The sequence below is a fragment of the Bacillus rossius genome, chromosome 11 (genome assembly GCF_032445375.1).
Source record: "Bacillus rossius redtenbacheri isolate Brsri chromosome 11, Brsri_v3, whole genome shotgun sequence".
Lineage (NCBI taxonomy): Eukaryota > Metazoa > Arthropoda > Insecta > Phasmatodea > Bacillidae > Bacillus > Bacillus rossius.
The window spans coordinates 54,921,326-54,937,102 of record NC_086338.1 but is presented as its reverse complement, the minus strand read 5'-3'; the positions used below and the strand labels follow the sequence as shown (position 1 = coordinate 54,937,102).

At 36.5% G+C, this 15,777-nt stretch overlaps 1 protein-coding gene across 1 annotated transcript in view; it reads right to left on the bottom strand.

Moving 5' to 3' along the window:
• The window catches only part of LOC134537022 (glycoprotein-N-acetylgalactosamine 3-beta-galactosyltransferase 1-like), a 49,971-nt gene that overhangs the window by 30,887 nt on the left and 3,307 nt on the right, over nucleotides 1-15,777 (bottom strand). The gene's annotated exons all lie outside the window — the stretch shown is intronic.

The window sequence follows — 15,777 nt, the reverse complement described above, 5'->3', positions numbered from 1 at the left end:
ATTTAGCCGAAATTCATTTTAGGTCGAATGACTTTAGGGCAAGTGGAGTGTACTCCATCACACGGCTCAGATAGACAGGCAAGTTTTATTTCCAGAATATTTGCATGTGGCTTCGGTTTTGTGGGTCTTGTAATGAAATCGTACTGAATTTTGTTGATAGACAATTTAATTATTGTATTTTTTTTATATAACACCAGTTATCTTTTTATTCTAAATAACAGCATTACTCTATGCTTTTTCATAACTTCTCTGTGGAAACTTTTATTTTTTGTTCTTTAGACTAAATACTCTTTGTAATCAAATGTTTTAATTTTAAAACAAGCGCAGGGGGACAAAAAAAAAGGGAAGGTTTTATTAAAAAGGTGTTAAGGTGTTATAAAAAAATACAATAATTAAATTGTTTATTAACAAAAATTCAGTACAATTTCATTACAGGCTGTTACTTAAATCTGATTCGTTTGCACTTCACGCCATTCGGGCCTTAAAGACTCCTGCTGAAATACCAAGGAACATGTGAAGAGATTTTGGTGGTTTGTTTGTTAAGGTAAAAAAAAAAATACACGTAAAAAACCGTTATGAAATGGGAAAAAAAAGTTAAATAAAAACATGAATTAATTGTTGAGTCTGTAGAAGTTTGGTGATGGTGAAAGTCAACTGATGTGGTGATGATGGTCTTCGGTGGTGATGGCGGTGATTCTTGACACAGCGAAGGTCCTCTCTTGATGTTTTCATATCCTGGTCTTCAGAGTCTTTGTCTGGTGATGGTGGTGATGGTGGTGATGGTGGTGATGGTGGTGATGGTGGTGATGGTGGTAATGGTGCTCGTCCGAACAGGTGGATCAAGCTGTTAAGGGGCCCGCCTCGTCAGGGGTGTGTGTGTGTTAGTGAGGCGGGGTGATAAGCGCGACGCTCGCTGGTGCTTCTAGCGCGGTGTCTCCTCTGGACTGGCGCGCAGTCTTCTCGTCGTCACAGGATAACTGCGAGATCTGAGCGGTGACCGTAACATTATATTGTGGGGAAATGAAGATAAAGGTGTAATGCAAGTCCCTCAAGTGCTTTCAAGAATCTGTACTGGTTGTTTTTACGCCTAAAAGTTACTCTGAAAACATGTGTTTTAGCCATTTTAAACTCTTCTAAAAATACAGTTTAAAAACTTAATCCGAAATCAAAAGTACTTTTCGGCCCTCAGCGAACTCTCAAATGCTTTTCGTAAGCAGACCCCACTCGGATATCTTGAGCAGTTTTGAAATCGCGTTGTTTTTCCTGAAGCTCTACGCACCGCGTGTGCGCCCGGGTGGGCGGGGGCCTTAACGAGAATCGAAGTCCCTAGGGCCTAGAAGTTACCGGTAAGCAGTGCTGCCAAGTATTGCGGATCTCCCGTCATTACAACTGAATGAGAAGTTCAGTTAAGGAATGGAGCAGTGTTACCTACACTAATGTTATTAAACAGAGAGTGTGAGTTAGTTTTTTTTGATTATCCGAAGTAAACGCAAAAATTACTGGACCGACTTCAAGAATTCTTTCACTGTTATAAAGCCACATTATTCCAGATGGACATAGAATATGTTTTATTTGAAAAATATATAAACTACTTAAAACTATCAGTAAACAAATACACGTATACGTACAATGAAGACATGCGTATCAAGAATAAATGAAGTTACGCCAAAGAGCTATTGTAGAGCGGATATAAAGAGCGTGTACTAAACTTATTTTCGTTACCTTTCTTTGTTCGTATTGTTACGAAAGCAGACAGGACCGCGACGGGCACCAGGTTCGGAGCTGGCTGGCGGCCCCGCACGACCGCTGACTTCACGCGCCGTCTACTGGCATAAGGCATGCCACGCGTGCCTGGCCGGATTACTAGGGTCCTCGCTACCCACCCCCTTCCGTACCCCGCGCACCATGCCGCCTCGAGCTCCTGTCCACCTTTAGCGGCCTGGGAATTCCGGGCTTACAGAGCCCGTCGCGAGGAGTGGCGTGAATGCGCGTCGCGGTTCTGGGTGTTTCGGGATGTCGGGTCGGCCCGGCGTGACGCGACGCGTCACGACCGCTCTCGTCCCTTCGAGAAGGACCCCGCGGGTATATAAGCGACGACGCCGGCCTCCGCGGGAGTTCCGAGAGTGAAGAGAAGTGCGACATCGGCGAAGAAGGTGAGAGAGATCGTTCGAGAGTGGCGCGACGAGGAGCGACGGGACCGTGAGAGTGCGACTGAGTGGCGCGAGGCTGTGCGTGTGGACAGGTGCGAGGTAAGGGGCGAACAACTGTAGAGCTTAGCTCCAGTGAGGAGTGCGAACTGTGGAACTAAGACAGACATTGAGTGTCTTGAGCTATGTTGTGTAAAGAACAAAATCGTCCCCTTTTTTTTTTTTTGTTGTAATAATTCGATTTGCAAGAATCATTAACATCACAATAATAATAGCATACTCATAAGAAATTAACGAGCCATGACTTGTACAGAAAAGTCTTTTGTGTGTTTACACTTATTACACAACTAAATAAAAAAAAAACCACCAAAACATAAATATGAAATTTAAAACAGTTTCTGTCGATAATTTTCATCCTAAAACAACAAGGCGCAGTAATAACACGTGGTTAATAACCTGAGGCGAAAATATGACACAAACGAAGTATAGTACTGTGGGGGAAAAATAGATACCCATCTCCATAGATCTGAATTATTTACAGTGTAAGCATTAGAATTTAAAAAAAATTCAGAGCACGGTGACTTTATTGTAGGTCCAAAAGAGTTACTGCGCACCATCTGCTACGTAACTACACCTTCTGCAAATCGCCAAACATTCTAATTAAAAGTAGTGCCACGGTACCATTAACAATAGTACGTGGCACGATGTGGTGATTGTTGTCGAAATTAACGAGATTTATCTTTGAGTGCGGGAAACCCACGATACACGAGTTTCAGAAAAATATTCCAGATAACAGGGCTTATCGAACTACGTGTGCTGTGATGCCGACTGCCAATGCGAGGTGTCGGCGGGCTGTTCGGACCGCCTGCCAGCCAGGCGGGGTCGAGCCCCGGGTTTCTCGGGGCGACTGAAATGCTGCCCCTTGGAAGGGCAGCCCTTCAGGACTTTTCTGACAGTGGTTAGTTTGTAAAGCGACTGGAAGGGAAGCCCTTCCAGTATCTTAAAATGTGTCTATTTTCGTAATTTTATAATCCTGAATGGTTGCCCCTTGGAAGGGCAGCCCATCAGGATTTTTCTGACAGTGGTGTTTTTGAAAGGTTGTCTGAATTGTTGCCCCTAGGATGGGCAGCCCTTCAGGAATTTTCTGACAGTAATGTTTTTGAAAGGTTGTCTGAATTGTTGCCCATTGGAAGGGCAGCCCTTCAGGATTTTTCTGACAGTAATGTTTTTGAAAGGTTGTCTGAATCGTTGCCCCTAACCTAACCTAACCACTGTCAGAAAAATCCTGAAGGGCTGCCCATCCAAGGGGCAACAATTCAGCTCCCCCGGTTTCTCGGCTGGGAAACGTGGCGGATGCCGCCGTGACTGGTGGGTTTCCTCGCCTGCTCGGTTATTCAGATACACGTCCGTCCCAAAGGGCGGTGTTCCGAGGCGCTCGGGCGAGGTGGCGAATACGCACTGCCTCGTTGGTCGTGTTCTGCAACGTGTGCAAAACCGTAGACTCGGTCAAGGAAACAAATCGGCAACGGTTTTAATAAACGGGTGCCCCTGCGCGAGGCTAGAAACTGGTTTCGACGCGATTTTGGATTGTTTTCTGTCTTGTCTGTTATCGAGGATTCTTATGACAGACAGTGCAAATGACAATGGCGTATGTCCAAAATTACACCTCGAATTCACCGCTGCAAGACCCATTCAAAGAACAAAGTCTAAAAATGTTGTCTTAGTAAAAGGTATTATAAATTTAGGCTTTTATATAAAAAAAACATATCCTCATTCAAAAAACCATCGATAACAACAAATACGGGAGCTGTATTTTTTTCCCATGCAATTTCTTCAATGCCTAAGGACCAGTTGTAGTATGAATAAGCAACCTTTTTTTTAAAAAAAAATTTGAATATAACCGTTACAAAGAAATAATCGAGCAACAAGTAGCTTGAGACGTGCTCCCAGGGATTTCTTAACTTACGTCTGACATGGAAGTATAGTTAATTGTATTGCTTAAATATTAAATATTACCTACCTTGGGCATAATTTCACATTCCTAACTTTTTTTTTTCCAGTTACAGTCATCACAAAAATAGTTTTAAATCACACTGTAAAATGATCTTTCACGTAACACATATATTAAAAAATATATATATCTATATTTTATGTCCAATTTTACGAGCTTTAAAACAACAATATAATGCACGTTAGATTAGTGCAATAAATGCACAATTTTCAAGTTTTGGGTCAAAACAATACACAAGGTGTAGAAATTGCAACGTCAACTTTCCACCTTTTCCTGCTAACAATCTATCAGCTTATCTGTCAGACGGACCAACATAACTAGTTCCATTGAATATATATATATATATATATATATATATATATATATATAATGCTAGTTCTAAGCCTAGGGTGACTTTATTTTACTTATAGTAGATAACTTAGCCTTGGATAATGGACTCCAAAAAAAAGATAGTTTACCTTGTTTGCTTAGAACAAAATGGTGGTCTTTTTTGGACAGAGAAATTTCCATGACTACACCCATGTGTGGTCGAAAAAAATAAAGACGCAAAATCCTGAAGTACCCTGCATCAATGGTGTTAGGACGGCAGATAAGATATACAACTGATAAAAAATAAAAAAAAATAAAAAAATAAAAATAAACGTACGATTAGTATCGTTGGAGTGCGATCAAGCTTGACAATTTTGAGTGAACCACGTGAACGCATTACTTGTTTGGGAAAAGGGGGCGGGGATTTCATGAACGTTGAAGGTAAAAATTACCGTTTTTTTGGTCGAAATACCCCGTGGCAACGAATGTTGCATTGTTGATGCTGCTTCCTTCGTCTCAATGGCAACGGCTACTGCAATGCTGACGCATTTTTCGTCTCTGTTAAAATTTAACGAGGGCGTTAAAGATGCAATTTTTCCTGTTCATCAAGTAAATGTCCTGCAGACCTGATGTTCGGCAGTTATGTTCCATATATTACATAGCCATCAACTATGAACGAAGTTTTTCGTGGCTTAGCCCGGGCAACGCCGGGTTCTTCTGTTAATGATAAATAAAATCAGGCCGTTTTTACAGCTCGGTCTCACACGCCATGTTATTTCTTTTTGTCATAACGTTCATTTTAAGAGCTATTTTGTTTTAATACTAACTTCCCGCACACGACCATACTATACGATATTGTGAACCATTGGGTTCGAAAACACGGCGGGCAAATTTTGGGAAAGCCTACGATGTACATTCTGTATTGCACAGACCCGAACAAGCCCGAATATCTACCTTCGGCCAACGTCGGCATTAAAATGATTTGACACTATTTTTAATGGAAAATTAGTAAAGCGGACCACGAGTCCAAGTGCCCAACCCCCGCATGGTAGACTCTTTTCTACTCTGTCCAACACTTCATCCTGACCATCCTCTGTCTCCTGTAAATTCCTACACGTAATGCATGCCAATTTGCATCCCGCATGAATGTGTCCAGGGTTTTACCTGGGCCTAACCTATCTCTAGTTATAGTCTAGATTTAAGAGTGAGGGGAGTTAGTCATGGCGCCAATCGCTGCCATGGCTGGCCAATCCCCTCCTAGCACATGATGCATGCGACCCTCTCCCTGCATGGCTAATCCCAGCATGACTAGGCGTATAGGCTTCGGCCTGAGACGCACCTAGGTCCCTCCCTAACCCGGACCCCTCCAAAATACACTTAGTTTTAGTTAGGTTAGGAAAAAAAATCACTATTTTTAATGTAGCTATACTAACCTAACATAACCAACCTTCCACAATTTTGTAAAGTAATAAACAAAAAAACTGACGAAGTTGGCCGAAGGTAGATATTCGGGCTTGTTCGGGTCTGTGCAATACAGAATGTGCATCATAGGCTCTTCCAAATTTTGAGCACGCAACCTGTTCCTTTTTTTTTTCTTCAACTAAGCAACCAGCTTAAAGCTGGCAAGAAATATTTGAGATATTACAATGCACATGTGTAATTAAAAAATTAATTAATGCTATTACTTATAAAAACTCACTAGTAAAATTTGTAAATAATTTTTTTTGAGTGGTTAGAATGGTTAACTAGATATTTTATATAACCCTTATTTATTTTTATGTTGAAAAACTGTGCTAGTAAATAAATGGTCAGATGTCACGCGATAATCATTCTGTAGATAATAACACTGCCAACAGATGTCGGATACATCGCAATATTTCATTTTGCTGAAATCAGGGTAAGCTGATTTTAACCACGATATTTTAAACCAAGTTGTTTTTATTTAAAAAAAAAAACTATTTTTTAAATTATTATTTTTTAAATAGAATTTTATTAATAAGAGCTCTAATTCCAATTAAAAACAAATGTTAGGATATAAACGTTTCTTGTGATTTACAGAGGAACAAAAAAATTATATACCAATTAAGATCTTAGCATTGAAATTATCTGAATAAGTTGTAACCGATACCCATCTAAATACTCCTCTAAAAATTTATATATATATATATATATATAATTCCTATTCTGTGGTAAACACTTCTATGGAGAATCATCCTGCTCTGAGGTTGAGTCCCAGTCAGATGTACAGATTTGCTGTTATAACTTTTTCTGGTTCGACATCAGTGGCAGAAAGCGGGATGTTTGTATGGCTTTCGTTTGAACACGCTGAGAACCCAAATAAGAAACGAAAAAAAAAAGAAAAAAAAATCCCGGGTTAAAACAAAAAGTGTTTTTTTTTTCCCTAACTCCGGCTGAAATGAACAGTAATACGTGCACAGTCCGCTGAGCTGTGCAGACGGTAGACGGCGCGCAAAGAGAGGGGCACTCACCGGAGGCGTGCATGGCGTCGGGACGCACGCGGCTGCGAGGCGACGACCACGGCATTGAATATATATAACTTATAGAAGTCGCGAGGGGATAGGATTTATTATTCCAATTTTCGGATCCAAAACTGTGGTAGTTGTTAGCTCCGCCGCTAGACAGCTCTTCTTTCCACAAGAGGGTACTCGTAGTTACCAGCTTCCACGCCAGAGCGCTGTAGCGTCGTTTTTTTCAAGGTCGTGCGCGTAATTCTCTGTCTCACTCTATCGAGAGGCGGTGCCTTTTGTTGAAATCCGAGCGCTTAGATACGGGCGGGCGCAACTGAATTGGAGGAGTACGGCCACCGAAAAAAAAGTGCGGTTAAAAGATGCCAACATCAAAAATTAAGTTTTAATTATAAGAAAACTACAGAAATTTCTTAAACGTAATAACGTAAAAAAAAAAATACTGACATTCGTAGTTCAGAATTTATAAAATGTGTTAACGGAGTGGCGCATTGAGTAAAATGGCAAAACATAATTTGGAATAATTCTTGACAACGTTGAATGATTTTGGTAGCTATGAAACAACTATGGCTGCGATGACTGTTCAAACGCGTGCACGTGTTGTTATTAGTAACTGAAACTAATGGTATGATGTCATACTTTGTGGCTATGCAGTTTATAATTTTTTTAACATAAGATGAAGCTTTTTTACATAATGTTTTGGCTGTTTCGTAATTCAAAATAAATAATCTTAAACGTTATATGGTGAATATTCCCAGTAACGAATGACCACAAAAAAAAAATCAATTTTGCCAACATAGATCTAAAAAGTTAACGATTTACTATGTTAAGTTGCTTATCAATAACGCACATTTCCCGGATCTCCAAAGAAAATAAGAGTTTGTGTTAGAGCATTGAGTTGCCACTCTTTATATTCCTTGCTTTGAGGTTAGATACACAAGTTATGCTCGTAAAAACGATGCGCAAGTATTTTGAATACAAATATATTTTCTTTTAATAACCGAAAGGTAAATATTATTTCCATGAAATATAATACAATACTTTAAACACAGACAACATATAAGAGCTATTTTTTGTTTATTATTCCATCTGGCGTGATAAATATTATATTTTAAAAACAGTTTGTGGATTTTTAATATAAAATAAATATTTATTTATGACATCAATTTAAGTTGTTCAAAAAATTCACTTTGGTATGAATTCAACCAAATTCATGTTATTCAGGGCAGAAAATTAGAAACTACCAAAAAAATATTATCTACGTTGCTGTTTTGTGTAAATCTGTGCACGGACTTTGTAAGTGATATATTTATAATTCCTCATTTTAGCAACCCATTTTAACACAAGAGAAAAAGGATTTTATACTAAAAATTATTATGTTAAACCATTAATTAGCAGGAAACATGTATGAATAATCTATTTAAATTTGCATTTGAACAGTGAATATTATTTTGCAATATAAATATATTTTATCATCGTATATTACGGATGAAAAGTTTGTATTTCCATCTAATCAGAAGTATTATGACACAGTTAATTAAATTGCTTTACAAGTTTTTATTCACATGAAAATCATTAAAAATTGGTTGGGAAGTTATATAAACATACAAAAACAAATCATTATACATACAATTTTATTATCTTAGTGGATTTAAATTAATGGTGTCCCAGTGACTACTGCGAAGAAAAAAGTCTTGCGAAAGGTTTCCTCGTAATTGAAATTCGTCAAAAAAAAATCTATCTCTCATTTTTGGTGACATTTCTGACAAGTGGTACGATGAAATTTGAGACTGACAAATTAATGTTGTGAAGCAATAAACAAAATATCACATTCGTGAACTACAAATGTATAGTTGTTTTTATTTTATAGTAAAAGTGTATCTAATAACCCGTGGCTTTGCTCACGTAATTTACGGGTATTGCTGATATTCTACCATTTTAAGAAAAGTATGTATTAAATTCCAAAGATTATTGAAGAATTATACACAAAGAACTGTCAAGTATAGAACATATTTAATAAATAAAAATATTTTTACGGCTTATTTTTAATTGGTTTAGCGTAAGCCTATTTTAACTTTTATTTAAAATTAAGAACCTACCTTATTTTCTATCTCCCGGTTTAGTGACTTTGAGAATATATTTTTCCTTGATGAAATCTTAACTCTTTTCCATCTGACGAAGAAGCCAATTAAAAAATAAACTAAGACTCGCGCACTTATTGTATGTTAAAACTGCCATCGTTTTAAAATACTGTAATTTTTTCGTTATAGTCATGCTTAGGATAATAACATAATATGCCTTATTACGCATACATTTCAATATTCATGAAACCAATGCATTTTTATTTTAAATGTAGAGCAGTTACCAAATTTCTTATCTCGCATATTGATTTTTCGGTATGGCTAGTATTACTTAAACTAAATTTTTGAATTTTCACTGATGTACTCTTTTCACTTTTCTATGTGATTTAGAAAATATAGCAATATACATAAACCAATTAAACCAAAATCATCCTGAATTTTTATTACCGAAAAAAGTTAAATACAAAAAATTTTAATATGCGTATTTTAATATATATATATATATATATATATATATATATATATATATATATATATATATATATATATATATTGACAATACTGATTTAGTGGGTTCCTTTTTATTTATTTTTAAAAATAATATCTACCCCTTTTACTACTTAATAGATAACATTAAATAAGAGAAGGTTGTTTAAGGTATGTTGATTTTCCTTGCCAATATCTAAAAGTAAATTTTTACAAACGCGAAATATAGTTTAAATAAGAATTTACTTTTAAAATTAAACCATATTTTGAACGGAACACTGACTATTGGCTCAATACAAAGTTTTAATAGCTAATTTTCTCTTCACTCGGGTACAGAATCCCATCATTCAGTGATTTCCGTGGCTAGCTTCTTTTGGGATTTCATTATTCTGAAACGACGGTAAGGGAAGCTCCTCTTCAAGGTCGCCTAACGAGCTGATAAGACCTGCCGGGTAATTTGAATCGTTGGTCTGGTATTTTCGAAGAGGGGGGGGGGGGGGTGGTGAAGGATGTCGCGACTGGGCTGGTTAACCTAGTTCTGCCAAATACCGCCAGGGGCGTATACGGCCGATACACAGCGATGAAAGCGATCGCAGCGGCGGAGCTTGGAACTACAACAATTCTTCTGAGAAACCGGACAGAAAATTTAACCTGGGCTCGCGACTTCTATACATTATATATATTCAATGACCACGGCGACAGTCGACCGACTGCTATCAGCGCGCGGCCGTTATCACAGGCCGGTCCGCGCGGCGACGCTCTACCCCCCCCCCATCTCGTGACAGCACACACAACCACCTGGGCGACACACCGTCTCTTCTTGTGGCGAAGAAGTTACACGCCAATCCAGGGGCGTAGCCAGGGGGGTGGGGTGTTACCTATGCATATTATTATGTATTTATTACTATAAAGTTTGGAGGAAATATTTAATTCATTTCCTTGGGCACACCATTTGAGATGCTAAACCAACATACTATTTTTTTTATTATTATTTGAATTTGGCCCTGTCAACGAGTGCATAAAAAATATGGGGAGATATGAATTTTAACCAAATGCCATTACTTAGAATATATTCCTTATAATATTCTTTCTCTCCCAACAGTCACTATGGTCTAGTGGTTAACGTCGCAACCTACTACTTAGGGGTTCTAACCCCCCGCCCCACCCCCCTAGCCTAAATTATTTTTTCTTATCTGAAAGCAGGTTAGCTAAAAGCCTGGGTGTCTCACTGCTATCACCGGCCACTGCACTGGAGGGGAAGAGTGAGCGACCCCTACTGATTCTCCTTCCCTTCCCCTACCCCTGTCGCGAGCAGAAGCTATAAGGTTGTGACCATGGAGGTAAGAAGTTAGGGAGTGGTTGTTTGGCGTGGATGCTGAAGTCATTTTGCTTTTTGGGACACACCCACTAATGCGACCAAAACAAACGGCGAATACAAGTTTGAAATGGTGTTTTTAATGAAATAAAACAATGTCGTGTTGTGCTTATGGTTGTACGAATAGGCTAGCGAAAAAGCAGACGGTAATTACATTTCACAAGTAAGTTTATATCAAACCAGGAGCTTCTATTATTGAAGTGGTGAGATGAATAAGAGAAGACAAGACATGTCTCAAAAGAAAGATGAAATAGTTATAGTAGCAGGTGGAAATTACATGTTCAAGAAAGAATAAAAAAATTCGTGTTGTGCTTATGGTTGTACAAATAGGCTAGCGAAAAAGCAGACTGGAATTACATTTCACAAGTAAGTTTATATCAAACCAGGAGCTTCTATAATTGAAATGGTGAGAGGAATAAGAGAAGACAAGACATGTCTCAAGAAAGAAGATGAGATAGTTATAGTAGCATGTGGAAATTACGTGTTAAAGAAACAATCAAAAACTGTGTATCTCAGTTTGAAATATGTATTACCTTCATTATGTAACACAAAAGTGGCGGTATGTACAATCCCACACAGATTTGACTTGATGGATAACTCATGTGTAAATATAGGGATAAGGAAAACTAATGAAAAAATTCTGACTCTGTAGTAAGTACAATTTTGTACGAGTAAGGTATCTTTTGCTGATGACACAAATCTTCTTATAACTCCAGAAAAATATTCGAATTAAAAAATAAAACTGAATTTGAAATAATTAACTTGAATAAGTGGTTTGATGCAAATAATTTAAAACTTAATATAAATAAAACAAAATTTATTAAATTTGGTAATAAAAGACTGCTCGATCAAGTATTATCTGAATTTCAGAATCAAGCGATAAGTCAAACTGAATCAACTAAATTCTTGGGCTTACATATTGATGATAAACTAAAATGGAATGAACATATCAATCAAACTATTCATAAATTAAGTAAAGCTTGCTACGCCCTCAATTCTTAGCCAAATTATAGACAGAAATTCTCTACGAACTGCATACATTGCACTTTTTCACACACACATGGTATATGTAATTGAAATATGGGGTAAGTGTAGTAATAGTATTAAAATTTTTAGATAGCAAAAAAAAGCCATATGTATTATATGTTTAGCTGATACAAGAGCCTCATGTAAACCTTTATTTACTGAGTTGAATATAATCCCTTTTTTTTTCGTAATATATTTATAGGTTGCTCTTATTTGTAAAATTGTAAATAATTTTGTAGAATCTGAACATACTGGACCATATATCACAAGATATAACTATAAACTGAAACCAAAATTCCACACTTAAGAGGTATAACACTATTTAATAAACTACCTAAAGAAATTATATTACTACAAAATTTTAATGAATTCAAAAAAGTTGTTAGAGAATACATCAAAGGGAAAAAATATTTATTTAGCTGGTGAAATAACACCTTGTAATGACAATATAAATAATATGTAATTTGCTGTATAATTAATAGGACACCCTACAAATGATTCAGAGTATATTAAATGAAAAATATGTACTGTTTGTTGTGTTGTGTAAATTGTGAAAATTATAAAATTTGTGATTATTTGTTGAAAGTGTAGATTAGCAAAATTCATTATAATTGTAAACTTGATTATTTTATTGCAATTTTAACTATGTTTAATTTTTGTTTATAATGTGACAAGGTCAATATCCCTTGAGCTGTTGGCTCATGTAGGGATCTGCAGGTGGATTGAAAAAAATAAAAAAAATGAAATAAAATAGATTGTGTTATCTGCATGAAACCATAATATATTTTCCATTGATTTTTGTTGTCCAAATTATATACATTTATGTAATGTCTTGTTATTTGTTAATAAATTATAGTTTTTACTTCAGTACGTCTTGTTTTGTAGTTGATTTCGCATAATTTCACCCTATTTTAAATTTGCAACACTGTGCTACCAGCTTGCTTTTACCAAAGCCCAATAATGTACCAATTTTATCGTCGACGATTATAAGACTTAACTTAAAAAATATGGTGAGGAAATAGATGAGGAGAAGTGATTTAATCTGTAAAACATTTCACTTTTAGTTTTATGCAGTGTGGTTTAGTATCATTTTGTTCTAAAATTCCCTCGGCGTAACTTTTCCGTAATCAAAGTAATAAAAATCAATTTCGAAAATATTTCTTTCGAAGTAGTCAAATGTGGATAGTGTTTGATTAGGCTAGGTTAGTAACAACACTAGATTGTAGGTTAGGTTAGTATAGCTACATTAAAAATGCTGTAAAATATTTTTAGTGTTTTTCAGGAATTACCAATTTAAGATGTACCAGTTGCCAGAGGGAAATGCTGAAAATTCATTAATTGCACAGAAAGATAGAGGTGGAATAACATACCTGTCTAAGGACGTGCAAAGTATTTGTAAGACGAAAATACATTTTTTTCCTCTTTGAATCAGCATATGCATGACATGTCCCCATTGAATAATCATATTGTTTATTTGACAAAAGCAGTTTCTGATAAGTATGTTTGTATAAGGTTCAATTATTTTGCTAAGAATATAATTTAAACTAGTGATTCTGTTCAAAAGATGTTTACGAAGACAATTTTGTTTAAGGGTCAATGAGAATTTTTGCAGTCAAACTTCTAGTAGCTATGTATGCCTTCTTCCTTTTGAGCTTCAAGTGATCTTGTTATTCCATTCAAGAATAACTGTTTTACCTATTACAAATCAGAAACATAAGTATTTTTTGTATTTATATGCAGTCTTAGTAAGTATTGATTGGTTATTGCTACATAGTATTTATGTGTATCTTGACAAAAATAATTAGGTTTCCTAGAAAAAATTTCTATGAACTAATTTTTGCAAATCTATAGTTGAATGGATATGAATATTAGGGAAATTGTGGGTAAATATTGCCCCCTATGAGAACAAAAAATACAAAAATATAATTTTCAATTTAAATATATCTTCACTAGCATTTTATAATCCTCACTGATCTCAAAGAAGCTTAAGGCACACATTCAAGGCTAAAATTGTGGGATGAAAAATAATTAAAACGTAGACAGTATAAATATATAACACTTGGAATCGCTATAGTAAAAAAAAAAAAGTTGCAAATGTAATCACTGCAACATTGCTGCAGGTAGGCATGTGTGCCCTCTGTTATTACTGTTACTTTACAATACTGGCTCCTAAAGTGAAATATTCGTGCAAAGGACTAATTTAGCTCTGAAGAAACTACTGGTATGTTTACTATTGCGTGGCCACTGCAATAAATAAATAAATATATAAATAAAATGCAAAAGTTTTAGCATGTACAAGTTAATATAGGCGAGTGGGCTCGTGACAGCTAATCCATCCATACACATAGGCCTAATAATTATGACGAGAATTTAAATATCAGTTAATTTGTTCATTTCGTTTACAGTAACATGTAGGTAATAAGCTAATATCTTTAACATTGTAATAGTCCGATAAATGAAATGACGAAAAAAAACCTTCTTTAAGCACAAATAATGTAAACAAGGGTACTATAATGTTATTGACACAACATACTGCCTTAATAACATCAAAGCACCCTACCTGAATGCTGTTAAGTAAGCAATGAATTAATTTTATAACCCATTTCGTCATTACATATATCGGGATTTATTGCCTTATTTCTACTAAAAAATCACACGTTACAGTCTTGCAACACAACATTATATTTCATTTCATAATCTTAACAAGATAAACTTGCACATATACGCCGTTGGTAGCTAATATCGGATTAACAAAATACAGTATTCTGCATTTAAATGCATTGCAACCAGTGATGTTTTGCTCTCACAAGGGGGCGTGGTCGTTTTTTGTTTTGACTTCAACTGTTAACACAGCAGAGATTACACACACCTACTCCCTAACTTCTTAACTCCATGGTTGTGACGCCGTGACGGGTCCCAAGCTTTCAAATATCTTACACCTACTGTATTTAACCAGCGCGGTAATTATAAGCAGGTGTTGACTGGGCTTCCAAAAGTGTAAGGATCGCTGTGTGTGTATAGAATAGAGACAACAACATGGTGTCATGTAACTCTTCAAGCTAAAGCTAATTGTTTCCAGGAATAGATCAGTTCTGCCGAAACCCAACCCTTTGTATTCCTTTTTTTTTTGTATTGTCGAGCTTCAAGCATGATTTATGACTTGAGTTGACGTAATCAAGGCACATGGATTGATAAAAGTATCCTTAATTAATTTCTTACTTCATCACTCAAACAATTTTTTTTATTAAAAAATTCATAATATTTTTACCATTACAATATTTGAAGTTAAGTACCAAAAACTGCTAAAATAGCATTATTGTACACCTTAAAATCCAAATTGTTACCGGGGGTAGACCCCCCCCCCCCCGCTTTATTAGGGGGGAGGGGCGACATGCTTCTTAACCCCCCCATACACACATCCTGGCTACGCCACTGCGCCAATTCCTCGCTGATGTGATGTTAAGGGGCCCGCCTCGTCAGGGGCGTATCTGTGTCAGTGAGGCGGGATGATAAGCGCGACGCTCGCTGGTGCTTCTAGTGCGGTGTCTCCTCTGGACTGGCGCGCAGTCTTCTCGTCGTCACAGGATAATTTTAAAATTTGAGCGGTAACCGTAACATTATATGGCCGATAAATGAGGATAAAGGTGTAATGCAAGTTTCTTAAGTGCTTTCAGGAATCTGTACCGGTAGTTTTATGCCTAAAAATTGCTCTGAAAACATGTGTTTTAGCCATTTTAACTCTTCTACAAATACGGTTTAGAAACTTAATCCGAAATCAAAAGCACTTTTCGGCCCTCAGCGAACTCTTGAATGCTTTTCGTAAACAGACCCGACTCTGATATCTTGAGTAGTTTGG